The sequence below is a fragment of the Oncorhynchus mykiss genome, chromosome 5 (genome assembly GCF_057628025.1).
Source record: "Oncorhynchus mykiss isolate SJ-2025 chromosome 5, ASM5762802v1, whole genome shotgun sequence".
Lineage (NCBI taxonomy): Eukaryota > Metazoa > Chordata > Actinopteri > Salmoniformes > Salmonidae > Oncorhynchus > Oncorhynchus mykiss.
The window spans coordinates 76,248,126-76,265,366 of record NC_143026.1 but is presented as its reverse complement, the minus strand read 5'-3'; positions in this window follow the sequence as shown (position 1 = coordinate 76,265,366).

Here is a 17,241-nt window from a genome sequence, read left to right as displayed (position 1 = left end):
CTCCCCGTCTGGTATAGGTACCCCCGCCACACTCCCCCTCTCTCCCGAGCTTCGCTCGCCGCCAGTACACATGCACTGTTGAGGCGAGTGACTGAACTTACAATGGCTAGCCCCAGGTTGTTATATTTTTCGCTTGTTCTTTATGCAATTTGCCTCATGACTCCTAAAGTGCTTTGTTGACTATGAACTTGCTTGTTTACCCAATCGTGGGACAGTCTATGTTTGTTAACAAAATCGGGACTCTGGTTACATGGACTCTTGGCCTCCCATCCTATTCTAACCATCTCTTTACCGGTTTGTATTCATGTTACCTGAAAAAATTGCTGTACAATATGATCTTGTTGCCATCTAATGCACATTCAAATGTTGTAAATCAACTCTGCAGAGCTCTCCCTGTCCTCTGCCGTGCCCTGATTGTATTACTGCTGATTATATCTGGAAATGTGTGTGTACACTCTGGCCCATCTACTGTTGCTAGCCCTAATTCTGATTTGTGCTCTGATATCTGCATCACTGATTTCTACTCTTGTAAAAGCCTGGGTTTTCTGCACGTTAACATCAGAAGCTTATTACCTAAAATTGATCAATTGAAAGTGTGGGTTCACAGCTACAATCCATATGTGTTGGTCATTACTGAGGCATGAAGAGTGTTTTGAACACTGATGTTAGCCTTTCTGGTGTCATGACGTTGGCCTAGGTGTAGGTTTATGACAGTCATAAATACCTCTCCCCCCTTTTTCCTCTCTCTACCCTACTGATGTGACATTTGAAAATCCCTTGGTTAATATAGAGATTCTGGGAACATCCGAAGTTGGGGGGAAATGAACCATATTCTGGTAATCCGACCAGTTGAACATATGGGGTGGTACTTAATGAATATGATGTCAGTTCGGTTGTCATCTGAGACATTCTCATCAATGATAGGATGACAAACTCTACAGTGGAAAGTCTGCACATTGTAGTTATTGGATTCACATGGAATTGTTGTTCAATTTAAATGTTTGAATATAAAATTATTGGTGAAAAGATTAAATGTAATTTTAGCTTCCAAATGAGAGATTTGGGTTTTCATAATGTTAGGGCTCTGCACAAACAGTGACCGGCCCCTGTGAAGAGACATGGGCTGTAAACTATATAAACTATATAAAGCCTTGACAAAAATGTAACCTCCTGTTCTGAGGATGTGAGGACGACGGTCCATACATTTAAAGGACTAACATGTCAACTGTTCCGGGTACATTAGGATGACGATCCGATGTCACAATGGTTCAGATAATAACTACAGAACAAAGCCAACCTCAGCGTGAGCTTTGTTTGCGAATGGTATGAACTTTGAACTCTTATTCACTACAGAAGTGATAGCTCCTAGCCGTTGAGTTAGCAACAGCAGCTAAAAACGTGGGCTAGGAAAGGACAGACAGAGTATCCCGTCTACCACACAACGACGACACTACAACGTATCCCGTTCACCACCAGAGACACTTTTCAAAGGACAAAGGACTCTGTTGGGCAACATGGCCTTCCATCTACCACCAACCTATTGAAACGCAGCTCAGAGTAAATATTTATTGCATTTTCCTTTTCCAAATGGGCGGTAATTTAGAATGCATAAGATACTGTATTTACAATAGAGGCATCGCTTCTCCCTTTGTTCTTCAGTCTTCCCACTCTTTCACTCAAGCCCAACCCCCTTTTCTTTGGGTAACCAGCTGTCATATCTGTTCCGTCCGGAAGGGACGATTTCCTTTATGACATAATTTGTCATCAAGGTATGATTCATTCTGTGTATATATAATTCTGTGTGATTAGTTAGGTATCTAGTAAATAAATAATTAAACCCATTTTTGTATTGCTGATTCAACTTGTTAGCCATCGTTCTTGAAGATAACCAATAATTTCAACTTTCAGATGAGACTGAAATAAGGTGACGATTAATATTGATTGCTATTGATGTAAAATATTACTAGGTCTTTAAGAGTTTAGTCGGAAGATAACAGCTCTATAAATATTATTTTGTGGTGCCCCGACTTTCTAGTTAATTACATTTACATGATTAGCTCAATCAGGTGATATTAATTACAGAGAAAGTATTTTATAGAATAGCATGTCATATCACTTAATCCGGCATAGCCAAAGACATGACACTGGTTATAACCTTTTTCGGCAAGCCAGATCTTCCAAAGGTGGTGGAGGGGCAATCTTTACCAAGGAAAACCTTCAGTGCTCGGTTGTCTCCACCAAGTCTGTCCCCAAACAATTTGATTTGCTGGTTTTACGCATAACATTTTCAAATAACTCTTTGTTGACTGTTGTTGGGTGTTATCGGCCACCATCAGCACCAGCCTGTGCCCTAAATGCCCTAAGCTCTCTCCTGGCCCCTTACACTAAGTCTGAATTTGTCCTGCTAGGTAACCCGAAACTGAGACATGATTAAACCACCTGACCAAATCCTAAAGCAATGGGACTCCCCTCCCTATCTTTACAAATAATCCTGATAGGTATCAGTCTGTTGTTTTCTGTAATGACCTTAGTGATCACTGTTTTACAGCCTGTGTTCGTAATGGCTACTCAGTGAAACAACCTTTCCTGACTTGTCATAGACGCTTGCTAAAAAACTTGAATGAGCAAGCCTTCCTTCATGATCTGGCCTCTGTAAATTGGTATAGAATAAGCTTGAGCCCCTCTGTCGAAGACTCTTGGATCTTCTTATTGATATTTTCAGTGGTATCGTTAACAAATACCCGCCCATAAATTAAACGAATATTAACAACAGGTTCAGCCCCTGGTTCGATCATGATCTGGCAGAGGTACTCCACCTCAATAATTCCATCTGGAAAATTGCTCGGCAGACGCATACTCAGACTGACTTGCTCTCGTTCAGGCAAATTAAAAATAAGTGCACTGACAAGGAGCACAAGACTGAGTACTTTAGTCAAGATTCCTATTTGACTCTGCCATGCCTCCTTGCCCGTCCAATATTTCCTCATCTTCCATCCTAATGTGACTATCCCTGATGCTCCCCCCTCTTTTTCCCATGGCCTGCCACAAAGTTTCTCCCTGCAGGTGGTCACTGAGTCCGAGGTGCTAAATGAGCTCCTTAAACTTGACCCCAAAAAAGCATCTGGTTCAGATGGTTTAGACCCTTTCTTCTTTAAGGTTGCTGCCCCTATCATCACCAAGCGTATCTCTGACCTTTTTAACCTGTCTCTCCTCTCTGTGGAGGTTTTCATTGCTTGGAAGGCAGCCATGGTGAGTCCTTTATTTCAAGGGGGAGATCAAGCTGATCCTAACTGTTGTAGGACAATTGCTATTTTGCCCTGTTAATCAAAAGTGTTGGAAAAACGTGTCAATAATCAACTGGTTTCCGCTCAGGTTATGGATGTGTCACCTCAACCTTAATGATGATGATGTCATCATTGCCGTTGATTCAAAGCAATGTTGTGCTGCTATTTTATTGACTTGGCCAAAGCTTTTGATACGTTAGACCATTCCATTCTTGTAGGCCGGCTGAGGAGTATTTGTGTCTCTAAGGGGTCTTTGGCCTGGTTTGCTAATTACCTCTCTCAAAGAGCGCAGTCTATAAAGTCAGAACATCTGCTGTCTCAGCCACTGCCTGTCACCAAGGGAGTACCCCAAGGCTTGATCCTAGGCCCCACGCTCTTCTCAATTTAAATCAATAGCATAGCTCAAGCAGTGGGAATCTCTCTCATCTATTTATATGCAGATGATACAGCCTTATACACAGCTGGCCCCTCCCTGAAACGCTCTACAACAAAGCTTTCTTAGTGTCCAACAAGCTTTCTCTGCCCTTAACCTTGTTCTGAACACCTCCAAAACAAAGGTTGTGGTTTGGTAAGAAGAATGCCCCTCTCCCCACCGGTGTGATTACTACCTCTGAGGGTTTAGAGCTTGAGGTAGTCACCTCATACAAGTACTTGGGAGTATGGCTAGACAGTACACTGTCCTTCTCTCAGCACATATCAAAGCTGCAGGCTAAGGTTAAATCTAGACATGGTTTCCTCTATCGTAATCGCTCCTCTGTAACCACAGCTGCCAAACTAACCCTGATTCAGATGACCATCCTACCCATGCTAAATTACGGAGACGTAATCTATAGATCGGCAGGTAAGGGTGCTCTCGAGCGGCTAGATGGTCTTTTCCATTCGGCCATCAGATTTGCCACTGATGCTCCTTATAGGACACATCACTGCACTCTATACTCTTCTGTAAACTGTACTTAGGTAGCCTGTTCCCACCTGTGTTTGTGGGTAGTTGTTTTCTGTTTTTGTGTGTCTGCACCAGACATAACTGTTTCGGTTGTTCTATTTGTTGATTTTTGTATTCAGTGTTCAGTTCCAAATAAAAAGATGAACATGTACCACGCTGCATCTTGGTCCTCACCTTCTTCCACCAACGGCCGTTACACTTGCCTAGTTAAAGGTTAAATAAAAATATATATTTTCAGGACAGAGAAACCAGACATGCTCATTGCTCACATTGAGCACTCCAAACAAAAGACAATTAAAACATGTACAAAACTTGTAAATGATAGTTATGACTTATTTCTAACAAGTGTAGCAGGTTGTTAACTTTGCAAACAATGTTTCCACTCTGCGAATGAGTATGGTAAATTACTGTAATTAATACATGCATTAAAATAAATTAATGTAACTAAAAAAGGGGAATACTGGTACATTTACTAGGCCTACTGGTGACAAACTATGAAATGGGGAACTGATGAAAATAAACAAAGGTCAAGCAATTCACACAATGAAGTAACAAATGCGTAAGAATGCTGAGCGCATTCTGGAGTTATACTCAAGAGACATTATCTTTCTACATATTTTTTAAGCTTTAAGCAACTCAATAGTCAGCTAGGCCTATTGCCACGCATGCTGCCCAAATTGTGGGCTTCCCAATGAAATAGGCATGGGCCTACACACTTGTAATTTTAAACAATCCACAAATGTTTTCCTCTGCGGCTAAGTCATGTTCTGTGGTGAAGTATTTAGATTTATTTGATTTAGACAGGGGTAATTCTATAATTTTGTCAAAACATCAATTTACTTTAGGGGAAGCCAGCATCAGAACAGTGCACTGTGCACAAGCCAAGATTTTTTTTACAATTCGCATGTGCACTGAAACCAGAGATCTGTATATAATGACGAGATGTTCATGTATCCGCCCTAACAATGGGAGTTGTTGTCCCAAATGCGGGAAGGCAAGCGACAAGTTTAGGTCTGCATATTTTGGTGAGAATGATCCCTCTCAATTCGTCTCTTCCTCTCTTCTGAAACTATTCAATTCAATTCAAGGGCTTTATTGACATGGGAAACATATGTTAACATTGCCAAAGCAAGTAAAGTAGATAATAAACAAAAGTGAAATAAACAATCAAAATGAACAGTAAACATTACACTCACAGAAGTTCCAAAAGAACAAAGACATTTCAAATATCATATTATGTCTATATAGAGGGTTTTAACAATGTGATAGTAGTTAAAATACAAAAGAGAAAATAAATAAACATAAATATGGGTTGAATTTACAATGGTGTTAGTTCTTCACTGGTTGCCCTTTTCTTGTGGCAACAGTTCAAATCGTGCTGCTGTTATGTCGCACTGGTATTTCACCCAGTAGATATGGGAGTTCATCAATTTTGGGTTTGTTTTCGAATTCTTTGTGGATCTGTGTAATCTGATGGAAATATGCGTCTCTAATATGGTCATACATTTGGCAGGAGGTTAGGAAGTGCAGCTCAGTTTCCACCTAATTTTTGGTCACTATTGGTTAGAGCCTGTAAGTAAGCATTTCACTGTAAGGTCTACTACATCTGTTGTATTCGGCGCACGTGAGAAATAAACTTAGGTTTGATTTGATGAAGCATCAGAGCGAGGAAAACAGCGCCCCTCTGTCTTACTATATGTAACCCATGTATCTGATGCTGTCTGGACAGAAATAGTATGACATGCCACACTATTTTTGTCCAGACAGATCAGACACATCGTCTGTCTACCCATACGGAGACAGAGGGGCACTGTTTTCCTCGCTCTGATACTTTATCTGAGATTGATGCGTCTTTCTGTCTTTCTATCACGTCTCGGTCAAACAAATTATCAATATTTCAATATTTTATTTGGACGGGCAAGGAGGTACGCTAGGGGGGGGCCAGACCCCTAACTCCCACAGATAATTCCAGCCATGCTCACAACTATTGCTCCAAAGCTTTAGCACCTGAGACTTCACAACATGTAAACATTATGGAGTAAAGTACATTTGGGCAAAGTATATTTCAGATGTTCAAAAGTTAACCAAAAATACATTTTTTTAACATTTATTTTTTGGGGTAAACAATGTGTACCACACACACATTAAACACACAACAAACATATGTGTGACTTAAAGTCATTTTATGAATTGTAGGTTTAAAAACTGAGCAAATATATAAAAGATCCCCGTTTCTCAAGCATAAAACTGGAAGTGCTTTTTGTATCTAAGAATGACTTATGTAATACCGCCCTCTGGTGGATTTACTTGTTATTCACACATTCTAAAAAAAAACAATTCATGCCGATTGTTGAAAATATCATTTTGGCAGCTAAACAATAATGAAAATTAAAAATGTGCATTTATAATGACAGATACATCATCTGAATGAACTTACCTACTGGATGTTATCCTTGTATGGGGAAACTATCATGCTCCCTAGATGCCTTATCTGAGACTGTATTCAGTGTATTCTGTTTATGAAATTGTGTCATGGCGGTTATATGAAGTGGAGTGACAACACTACATCAATAACCAATGTCAGATACACCAGCATTATGTTCTAAGATTTGAGACTTGGTTGTACAAAGTGAATAGGGGTATTTTTTATTTTGATGTTTTGCGGCAAGGTTCATGTAGTATGGTTTGGTAGGTCGTAGTATGGTTTGGTTGGTCGTCATGTTGTGTAAGCTGGTCTGTAGTTTGTTTTTTTGTAGTCCACTGAATTTGTAAACTATAGGGCACTGTTGTGTCATGAGTCACTGGTCATTTGTACAAGGCAGACAGGTAAGATGGAAGCGAACCACTCTATTTCGTCCCTTTGTTAAATCAGCATCGAGGGGGTGACCTTGACAATGTATTGTTAAAATGAGAGGCTGCCTGGATCTCGAATTTAAAGACCCTTGCTGCCTTCGGTCTAAACATAGCAGTGTTTGTCATTATATCCTGATGAAGACAGCTTGTCTGTCGAAACGTTGGTTATTAGGTTATTCAATAATTACCTCTGAGCTCCTAGAATGTGCGGCTCTCCTTCTTCTTTTTCAAGTGTTCTACTCAGCTAGCCAGCATCTCGCCTAAACATGTGTGTGTTACTTTCGCCTCCAGACAGGTGAGGTGACCAGGAAGTAGCATGCACAGGTATGGAGAGCATCATAGAGATAGATAGAGGACTCATCTTTATATCTGTGCCATTATAGCATCTGTGACAGCATGGGCAGCGTCATTGAGGCTTCAACCCATAGGAATCCCCACCCAGGCGACTATGTTTACTACTTTAAAATGGTGTTGCCCATGCTAAAACAGACTTTAGGCCACTAGAGACATCTATCATTCTCTATTGGAAAGCATACAGTTCTTACTTTTGTAGTCGCTAACCATATACCTCAATGTGGCTAACCTAGTCAAAAGTTTCTGATAGCCATCCTAGCACAGTTGGGATTGCAAATGTTCATAAATGTGTGTAAACGCTTATTAGCAGCAAAGATTAAAACATAGCAATAATTCCATACCGGCAGCTGTAGGCCTAATTACCGCTGCAGGAAAATGGTTCCATCCAATGTCCATGTTCTAATGATCCAATCTCCTCGAGTGGTAAGATCTTACACTACATGTAAGAGTATGTGGACACCTGCTCATCGAACATCTCATTACGAAATCATGGGCATTAATATGGAGTTGGTCCCCCCTTTGTTTTTCTAACAGCCTCCACTCTTCTGGGAAGGCTTTCCACAAGATGTTGGAACATTTGGACTTGCATTAGTGAGGTTGGGCTCTGATGTTGGGCGAGTAGGCCTGGCTCACAGTCGGTGTTCCATTTCATCCTGAAGGTGTTCGATGGCGTTGAGGTCAGGGCTCTGTGCAGGCCAGTCAAGTTCTTCCACACCGATCTTGACAAACAATTTCTTTATGGACCTCACTTTGTGCACGGGGCATTGTCATGCTGAAACAAGAAAGGGCCTTCCCCAAACTGTTGCCATAGAGTTGGAAGTACAAAATCGTCTAGAACGTCATTGTATGTTTTAGCATTAAGATTTCCCTTCAGTGGAACTAAAGGGCCTAGCCCGAACCATGAAAAACAACCCCAGACCATTAATCCTCTTCCACCAAACTTTACAGTTGGTACTATGCATTTGGGAAAGTAGCTTCTCCTGGCACTCGCCAAACCCGCATTCGTCCATCGGACTGCTAGATGGTGAAGCGTGATTCATCACTCCAGAGTCCAATGGCAGAAAGCTTTACACCACTCCAGCGGCTTGTGTGCGGCTGCTCGGCCATTAAAACCCATTTCATGAAAATCCCAGTAAACAATTATTTTGCTGAAGAACAGTTCTTGTGCTGACATTGCTTCCAGAGGCAGTTTGGAACACAGTAGTGAGTGTTGCAAGATCATTTTGTATGCTCTACAGCACTCTACTCTCCTGTTCTGTGAGGTTGTGTGGCCTACCACTTAGCAGGCTGAGCCATTGTTTCTCCTAGACTTTCCACTTCACAATAACAGCACTTATAGTTGACCGGGGCAGCTCTAGCAGGGTAGTAATTTACAAACTGACTTATTGGAAAAGTGGTATCCTAAGACGGTGCCTCGTTGAAAGTCAATGAGATCTTCAGTAAGGCCATTCTACTGCCAATGTTTATTTATTGTTTATGGAGATTGCATGACTGCATGGTCGATTTTATACACTTTTTGCAATGACTGTGGCTGAAATAGCCAAATAGACTAATTTGAAGGGGTTTCCACATATTTTTGTATATATACAGTGCATTAGGAAAGAAGTCAGACCCCTTGACCTTTTCCACATTTTGTTACGTTTTGCCTTATTCTAAAATTGTATAAATAAAAAAGAATCCTCATCAATCTACACACAATACCCCATAATGACAAAGCAAAAACGGGTTTTTGTTTTTATTACTGAAATATCACATTTACATAAGTATTCAGACCCTTTACTCAGTACTTTGTTGAAGCACCTTTGGCAGCGATTACAGCCTTGAGTCTTCTTGGTATGACACTACAAGCGTGGCACACCTGTTTTTGGGGAGTTTCTCCCATTCTTCTCTGCAGATCATCTCAAGCTCTGTCAGGTTGGATGGGGAGCGTTGCTGCACAGCTATTTTCAGGTCTCTCCAGAGATGTTCGATCGGGATCAAGTCCGGGCTCTGGCTGGTCCACTCAAGGACATTCAAAGACTTGTCCCGAAGCCACTCCTGCGTTGTCTTGGCTGTGTGCTTAGTGTCATTGTCTTGTTGGAAGGTGAACCTTTGCCCCAGTCTGATGTCCTGAGCACTCTGGAGCAGGTTTTCATCAAAGATCTCTCTGTATTTTTACTTTGTTCATCTTTCCCTCGATCTTAACTAGTCTCCCAGTCCCTGCAGTTTAAAAACATTCCCACAGCATGATGCTAACACCACCATGCTTCACCGTACAGACGGTGCCAGGTATCCACCAGATGTGACACTTGGCATTCAGGCCAAAGAGTTCAATATTGGTTTCATCAGACCAGAGAATATTGTTTCTCATGGTCCGAGAGTCCTTTAGGTGCCTTTTGGCAAACTCCAAGTGGGAATTGTCATGTACCTTATACTGAGGAGCGGCTTCCGTTTGACCACTGTATCATAAAGGCCTGGTAGGTGGAGTGCTGCATAGATGGTTGTCCTTCTGGAAGGTTCTCCCATTTCCACAGATAAACTTGGGAGCTCTGTCAGAGTGACCATCAGGTTCTTGGTCACCTACCTGACCAAGGCCCTTCTCCCCTGATTGCTCAGTTTGGCTGGGCGATCAGCTCTAGGAAGAGTCTTGGTGGTTCCATTATCAGACATTTTTTGGTACCCTTCCCAAGATCTGTGCCTCGACACAATCCTGTCTCAGAGCTCTACGGACAATCTCCTTCAACCTCATGGCTTTGTTTTTGCTCTGACATGCGCTGTCAACTGTGGGACCTTATATAGACAGGTGTGTGCCTTTCCAAATCATGTCCAGTCAATTGAATTTACCACAGGTGGACTCCAATCAAGTTGTAGAAACAGCTCAAGGATGATCAATGGAAACAGCATGCACCTGAGCTCAATTTCGAGTCTTATCGCATAGGGTCTGAATACTTATGTAAATAAGATATTTCTGTTTTACAGTTTTAATACATTTGAAAATATTTCTAAAAACCTGTTTTCACTTTGTCATTACGGGGAAGTGTGTGTAGATTCATGAGGATTTTTATTTGTTTAATCCGTTTTAGAATAAAGCTGGAAGGGAAGGGGTGTGAATACTTTCCAAATGCACTGTAATGTACTTTGGTAGGCTAAACGCGACAAGTTTACAAACTGACAGTAGATGAAGCGAGGAGTTTCCTGATAAAAACGAAATAAAATTCAAAGTTGAGTTAGAAAACAAAGAATAAGTAGCTGGTAAATGGAAAAGTCTATGTGGGATCCTTGGGATGTCATCCCATTGAAGTAGAAATGTAAAACGGTGATACGTTTTGACCCGTGCACAGTAGGGGCAGCATCGCAACGTGAAACATCGCTTCCCATTTTAGTGTACATTAGCAGGGGACACCTTTAATTTTCAATAGAAGGAAAGCAGTGAGAAGCGGAGTGGGCAGGGACCGTTGGACGGTGCGAACGTGGCGTGGGAGGCTCTGAAAAAGTTCAGCAATTCCAAACTTTATGCAAATCACCAGCGCCGAACGCTGGGCAATGACCAATCATATCGAGTGGATCCTATGACGAATTTGACGCTATGCGACCAAACAAGGGATACTTTCTTCAGCAAAGATGGCTGAGAAAAATACTAGGATGGTAACATATGTAAGTAATTGTAATGTCATAACGAATTATGCAAAAAACTGTAAAGTTGAGAGGAATATGTTAGTTAATGTAGAGACAAACATGCATACATTTAAATTTATGAAAAGCACTATTTAGAAAGCTAGCTGACTAGCTACCATTAGCTAGCTTAATGGGTGTTTAAACATGAGTAGGAAATTGTAATTTGTGTTATTTCATGGTTTGGGACTCCTGAGAAAAGGCTATCATCTTCTGTGGAGTTTGGAGTGTGACTGTTTGAGGTTGTGGACAGGTGTATTTTATACTGATAACAAGTTCAAACAAGTGCCATTAATACAGGTAACGAGTGGAGGACAGAGGAGCCTCTTAAAGAAGAAGTTACAGGTCTGTGAGAGCCAGAAATCTTGCCTGTTTGTAGGTGACCAAATACTTATTTTCCACCATAATTTGCAAATAAATTCATTAAAAAAACCTGCAATGTGATTTCTGGATTTTTTTTTTCTAATTTTGTCTGTCATAGTTGAAGTGCACCTATGATGGAAATTACAGTCCTCTCTCATCTTTTTAAGTGGGAGAACTTGCACAATTGGTGGCTGACTAAATACTTTTTTGCCCCACTATAGATGCATGTGCACGCATATGTGAATGTGTAGGTTGTGACATCACAAGTGAATACATGAATACCACCTGAAGCTTAATGATGTGTATCTGATCACTTGAATCAGATGTGTAGTGCTAAGGCATAAAATAAAATGTACACCCCTTTGAGTCCCCATGACCAGGACTTAAACCCACTGCTCTTCATTGGGACCTCTTCATCTGCAGACAGGCTGTCACATCTCTCTGTATTTGAGGACAGAAAATATCACAAGATACAGGCTTAATTATAATTAAACAGCACTGAATGTGTTGCTATTATCTTTGTCCTCAGTTTTTCTTTCTAGGGACTGGAACACTATATACACTATATATGGCACCAGAGGAAATGGCTGCCATTTTACGGGCTCTTAACCAATTGTGCTATTGTGCGGGGGTTTTCGCGTTATTTGTAACTTATTTTGTACATAATGTTTCTGCCACCGTCTCTTATGACCAAAAAGAGCTTCTGAATATCAGGACAGCGATTACTCACCTCACACTGGACAAAGATTTTTTTCTTTAGTCAGACGCAAAATATTTACTTCAGACACCCGACAATGCCCAAATCGCATGAAAAAGAGACGGAGATATCGGGGATGTAAGTTGTGGTGCTTTGTAAGGATCCGATGGCGAGTGAGTAATCCCCCTCTACCATCAGTCCTATTAGCGAACATGCAATCATTGGATAACAAAATGGATGAGATCTAATCAAGACTATCCTACCAACGGGACATTAAAAACTGTAATGTCTTATGTTTCACCGAGTCGTGGCTGATTGACGACATGGCTAACATACAGCTGGCAGGGTTTTTGGCCCATCTGCAAGATAGAACAGCTGCCTCCGGTAAGACAAGTAGTGGCGGTCTGTGTCTATTGTTAAATAACAGCTGGTGAATGAAATCATATATTAAGGAAGTCTCAAGGTTTTGCTCGCCTGAGGTAGAGTATCTCATGATAAGCTGAAGACAACACTATTTACCAAGAGAGTTTTAATCTATATTTTTCGTAGCTTTCTATTCACCACCACAAACCGACGTGCTCCTGGTGGCAGCGGACTTTATTGCAGGTAAACTTTAATCTGTTTTACCTCATTTCTACTAGCATGTTAAATGTGCAACCAGAAGAAAAAAACTATAGAACACCTTTACTCCACACACAGAGACATGTACAAAGCTCTCCCTCGACCCTCCCTTTGGCAAATCTGACCATAACTCTATTCTCCTGATTCCTGCTTACAAGCAAAAACTAAAGCAGAAAGTACCAGTGATTCGCTCAATAAGAAAGTGGTCTGAGGATGCAGATGTTAAGCTACAGGACTGTTTTACGAGCACAGACTGAAATATGTTCCGGGATTCTTCCGATGGCATTGAGGTGTACACCACATCAGTCACTGACTTCATCAATAAGTGCATCAATGATGTCGTCCCCACAGTGACCGTACATATATGCACCAACCAGAAGCCATGGATTACAGGCAACATCCGCACTGAGCTAAAGCTGTCAAAGAGCGGGACTCTAACCCGGACGTTTATAAGAAATCCCACTATGCCCTCCAACTAACCATCAAACAGGCAAAGCATCAATACAGGACTAAGATTGAATCGTAGTACACCGGCTCCGATGCTGGTCGGATGTGGCAGGGCTTGCAAACTATTAAGGACTACAAAGTGAAACACAGCCGCGAGCTGCCCAGTGACACAAGCCTACCATACGAGCTAAATAACTTGTATGCTTGCTTAGAGGCAAGCAACACTGAAGCATGCCTGAGAGCATCAGCTGTAACGGACAACTGTGTGATCACGCTCTACGTAGCCAATGAGAGTAAGACCTTTAAACAGGTCAACATTCACAAGGCCACAGGGCCAGACGGATCACCAGGACGTGTACTCCGAGCATGCGCTGACCAACTGGCAAGTGTCTTCACTGACATTTCAAGCAGACCACCATCGTCCATGTGCCCAAGAACTCTTAGGTAACCTGCCTAAATGACTACCGACCCCTAACACTCACATCTGTAGCCATGAAGTGCTTGAAAGGCTGGTCATGGCTCACATTAACACCATTATCCCAGAAACCCTAGACCCACTCCAACTTGCTTACCGCCTCAACAGATCCACAGATGATGCAATCTCTATTGCACTCCACACTGCCCTTTCCCACCTGGACAAAAGGAACACCTTTGTGAGAATGCTATTCATTGACTCCATCTCAGCGTTCAACACCAGAGCGCCCTCAAAGTTCATCCCTAAGCTAAGGACCCTCGGACTAGACACCTCCCTCTGCAACTGGATCCTGGACTTCCTGATGGGCTGCCGCAGGGTGGTAAGGGTTGGTAACAACACTTCTGCCACGCTGATCCTCAACACAGGGGCACCTCAGGGGTGCATGCTCAGTCCCCTCCTGTACTCCCTGTTGACCCATTACTACATGGCCAAGCACGACTCCAACACCATCATTAAGTTTGCCGGCGACACACCAGTGGTAGGCATGATCACCGACAATGATGAGTCAGAGAACTGGCAGTGGGGTGCCAGGACAACAACCTCTCCCTCAACGTGATCAAAACAAAGGAGATGATTGTGGACTACAGAAAAAGGAGGACTGTGCATGCCTCCGTTCTCATCGACGAGGCTATTGTCAAGCAGGTTGAGAGCTTCAAGTTCCTTGGTGTCCACATCACCACCAAACTATCATGTCCAAACACACCAAGACAGTCGTGAAGAGGGCATGACAATGCCTAGTCACCCTTAGCAGACAGAAAAGATTTGGCATGGGTCCTCAGATCCTCAAAAAATTATACAGCTGCACCATCGAGAGCATCCTGACTGGTTGCATCACTGCATGGTAAGGCAACTGCTCGGCCTCCAACCGCAAGGCACTACAGAGCGTAGTGCTTACGGCCCAGTACATCACTGGGGCCAATTTTTGTGCCATCCAGGACCTCTATACCAGGCGGTGTCAGAGGAAGGCCCAAAAATTGTCATTGACTTTTCTCCCTGCTACAGCACGGCAAGTGGTACCGGAGCACCAAGTCTAGATCCAAAATGCTTCTTAACAGCTTCTACCCCCAAGCCATAAGACTCCTGAACAGCTAGTCAAATGGTTTCCCAGACTATTTGCATTATCCCCACCCCCCATTCTTACTCTACTGCTGCTCTCCATTTATTAACCATGCATAGTCACTTTACCTCGACCTACATGTACATATTACCTCAATTACCTCGACTAACCGGTGCACATTGACTCTGTACCGGTACCCCCTGTATATAGCCTAGCTATTGTTATTTTATTGCTCCTTAATTATTTGTTATTTTCTATTTTTCTTATTTATTTTTACTTCAGTTATTTAGTAAATACTTTAACACTTTTTTTCTTAAACTGCATTGTTAATTAAGGGCTTGTAAGTAAGCATTTCACTGTAAAGGTCTACACCTGTAGTATCCGGTCATGCGACATATAACACTTATGTTGATTTAATTTGATTTTGAACTACACAAAAGTACCTGCCATATCAGAATAGCCTACTCTCTTCCTTCTTTAACAGCTGGAGCTGCTATCCTTTCACCTGTTTACATGGTTGTTCGCTAGCTACCTACACACGCATTTTGAGTTTGTGTTTAGCTAGTTCATATTTAGTTAGGTAGCTGGTCATATTTAATTAACTTAGCTAACTAGCTATACAGTATGTAAAGTTGGCTAGATAGCTAGCTACAGTTGAAGTCGGAAGTTTACATACACTTAGGTTGGAGTCATTAAAACTTTTCAACTACTCCACACATTTCTTGTTAACAAACTATAGTTTTGGCAAGTCAGTTAGGACATCTACTTTGTGCATGACACAACTGATTTTTACAACAATTGTTTACAGACAGATTATTTCACTTATAATTCACTGTATCACAATTCCAGTGGGTCAGACGTTTACATACACTAAGTTGACTGTGCCTTTAAACAGCTTGGAAAATTCCAGAAAATGATGTCATGGCTTTAGAAGCTTCTGATAGGCTAATTGACATAATTTGAGTCAATTGGAGGTGTACCTGTGGATGTGTTTCAAGGCCAACCTTCAAACTCAGTGCCTCTTTGCTTGACATCATGGGAAAATCAAAAGAAATCAGTCAAGACCTCAGAAAAAAATTGTAAGACCTCCACAAGTCTGGTTCATTCTTGGGAGCAATTTCCAAACGCTTGAAGGTACCACCTTCATATGTACTAACAATAGTACGCACGTATAAACACCTTGGGACCACGCAGCCGTCATACCGCTCAGAAAGGAGACACGTTCTGTCTCCTAGAGATTAACGTACTTTGGTGAGAAAAGTGTAAATCAATCCCAGATCAACAGCAAAGGACCTTGTGAAGATGCTGGAGGAAACAGGTACAAAAGTATCTATATCCACAATAAAACGAGTCCCATATTGACATGACCTGAAAGGCCGTTCAGCAAGGAAGAAGACACTGCTCCAAAACCGTCATTAAAAAAAGCCAGACTACGGTTTGCAACTGCACATTCTGACAAAGATCTAACTTTTTGGAGAAATGTCCTCTGGTCTGATTAAACAAAAACAGAACTGTTTGGCCATAATGACCATCTTTATCTTTGGAGGAAAAAGGGTGAGGCTTGCAAGCCGAAGAACACCATCCGAACCATGAAGCATGGGGGTGGCAAGATCATGTTGTGGGGGTGCTTCGCTGCAGGAGGGACTGGTGCACTTCACAAAATAGATGGCATCATGAAGTAGAAAAACTATGTGGATATATTGAAGCAACATCTCAAGACATCAGTCAGGAAGTTAAAGCTTGGTCGCAAACGGGTATTCCAAACTGACAATGACCCCAAGCATACTTCCAAAGTTGTGGCAAAATGGCTTAAGGACAACCAAGTCAAGGTATTAGAGTAGCCATCGCAAAGCCCTGACCTCAATCCCATAAAACATTTGTGGGCAGAACTGAAAAAGCGTGTGCGAGCAAGGAGGCCTACACACCTGACTCAGTTACACCTGCTCTGTCATGAGGAATTAGCCAAAATTCACCCAACTTACTGTGGGAAGCTTGTGGAAGGCTAACTGTAACATTTGACCCAAGTTAAACTATTTAAAGGCTATGATACCAAATACTAATTGAGTGTACGTAAACTTCTGACACACTGGGAATGTGATGCAAGAAATAAAAGCTGAAATAAATAATTTTCTTTACTATTTTTCTGACATTTCACATTCTTAAAATGAAGTGGTGATCCTAACTGACCTAAAACAGGGAATTTTAATTGGATTAAATGTCAGGAATTGTGAAAAACTGAGTTTAAATGTATTTGGCTAAGGTGTATGTAAACTTCCGACTTCAACTGTAGCTACCTTAGCAGCTCATTTGAGTTAGCCTGCACTAGCTAGCTAGCTAATAATACATTGGTTTTTTTACATTTTCAAAATGTTTTTACTTAGTTGAATGGGTATTCCCAGGCATGTGGACGATTGTAGACAGGGCAACAATACTTGTTTGTCACCAGAGTGGTTTAGAGCATATACCTATTTGCCTGTGAATAAATTAATGAAATGG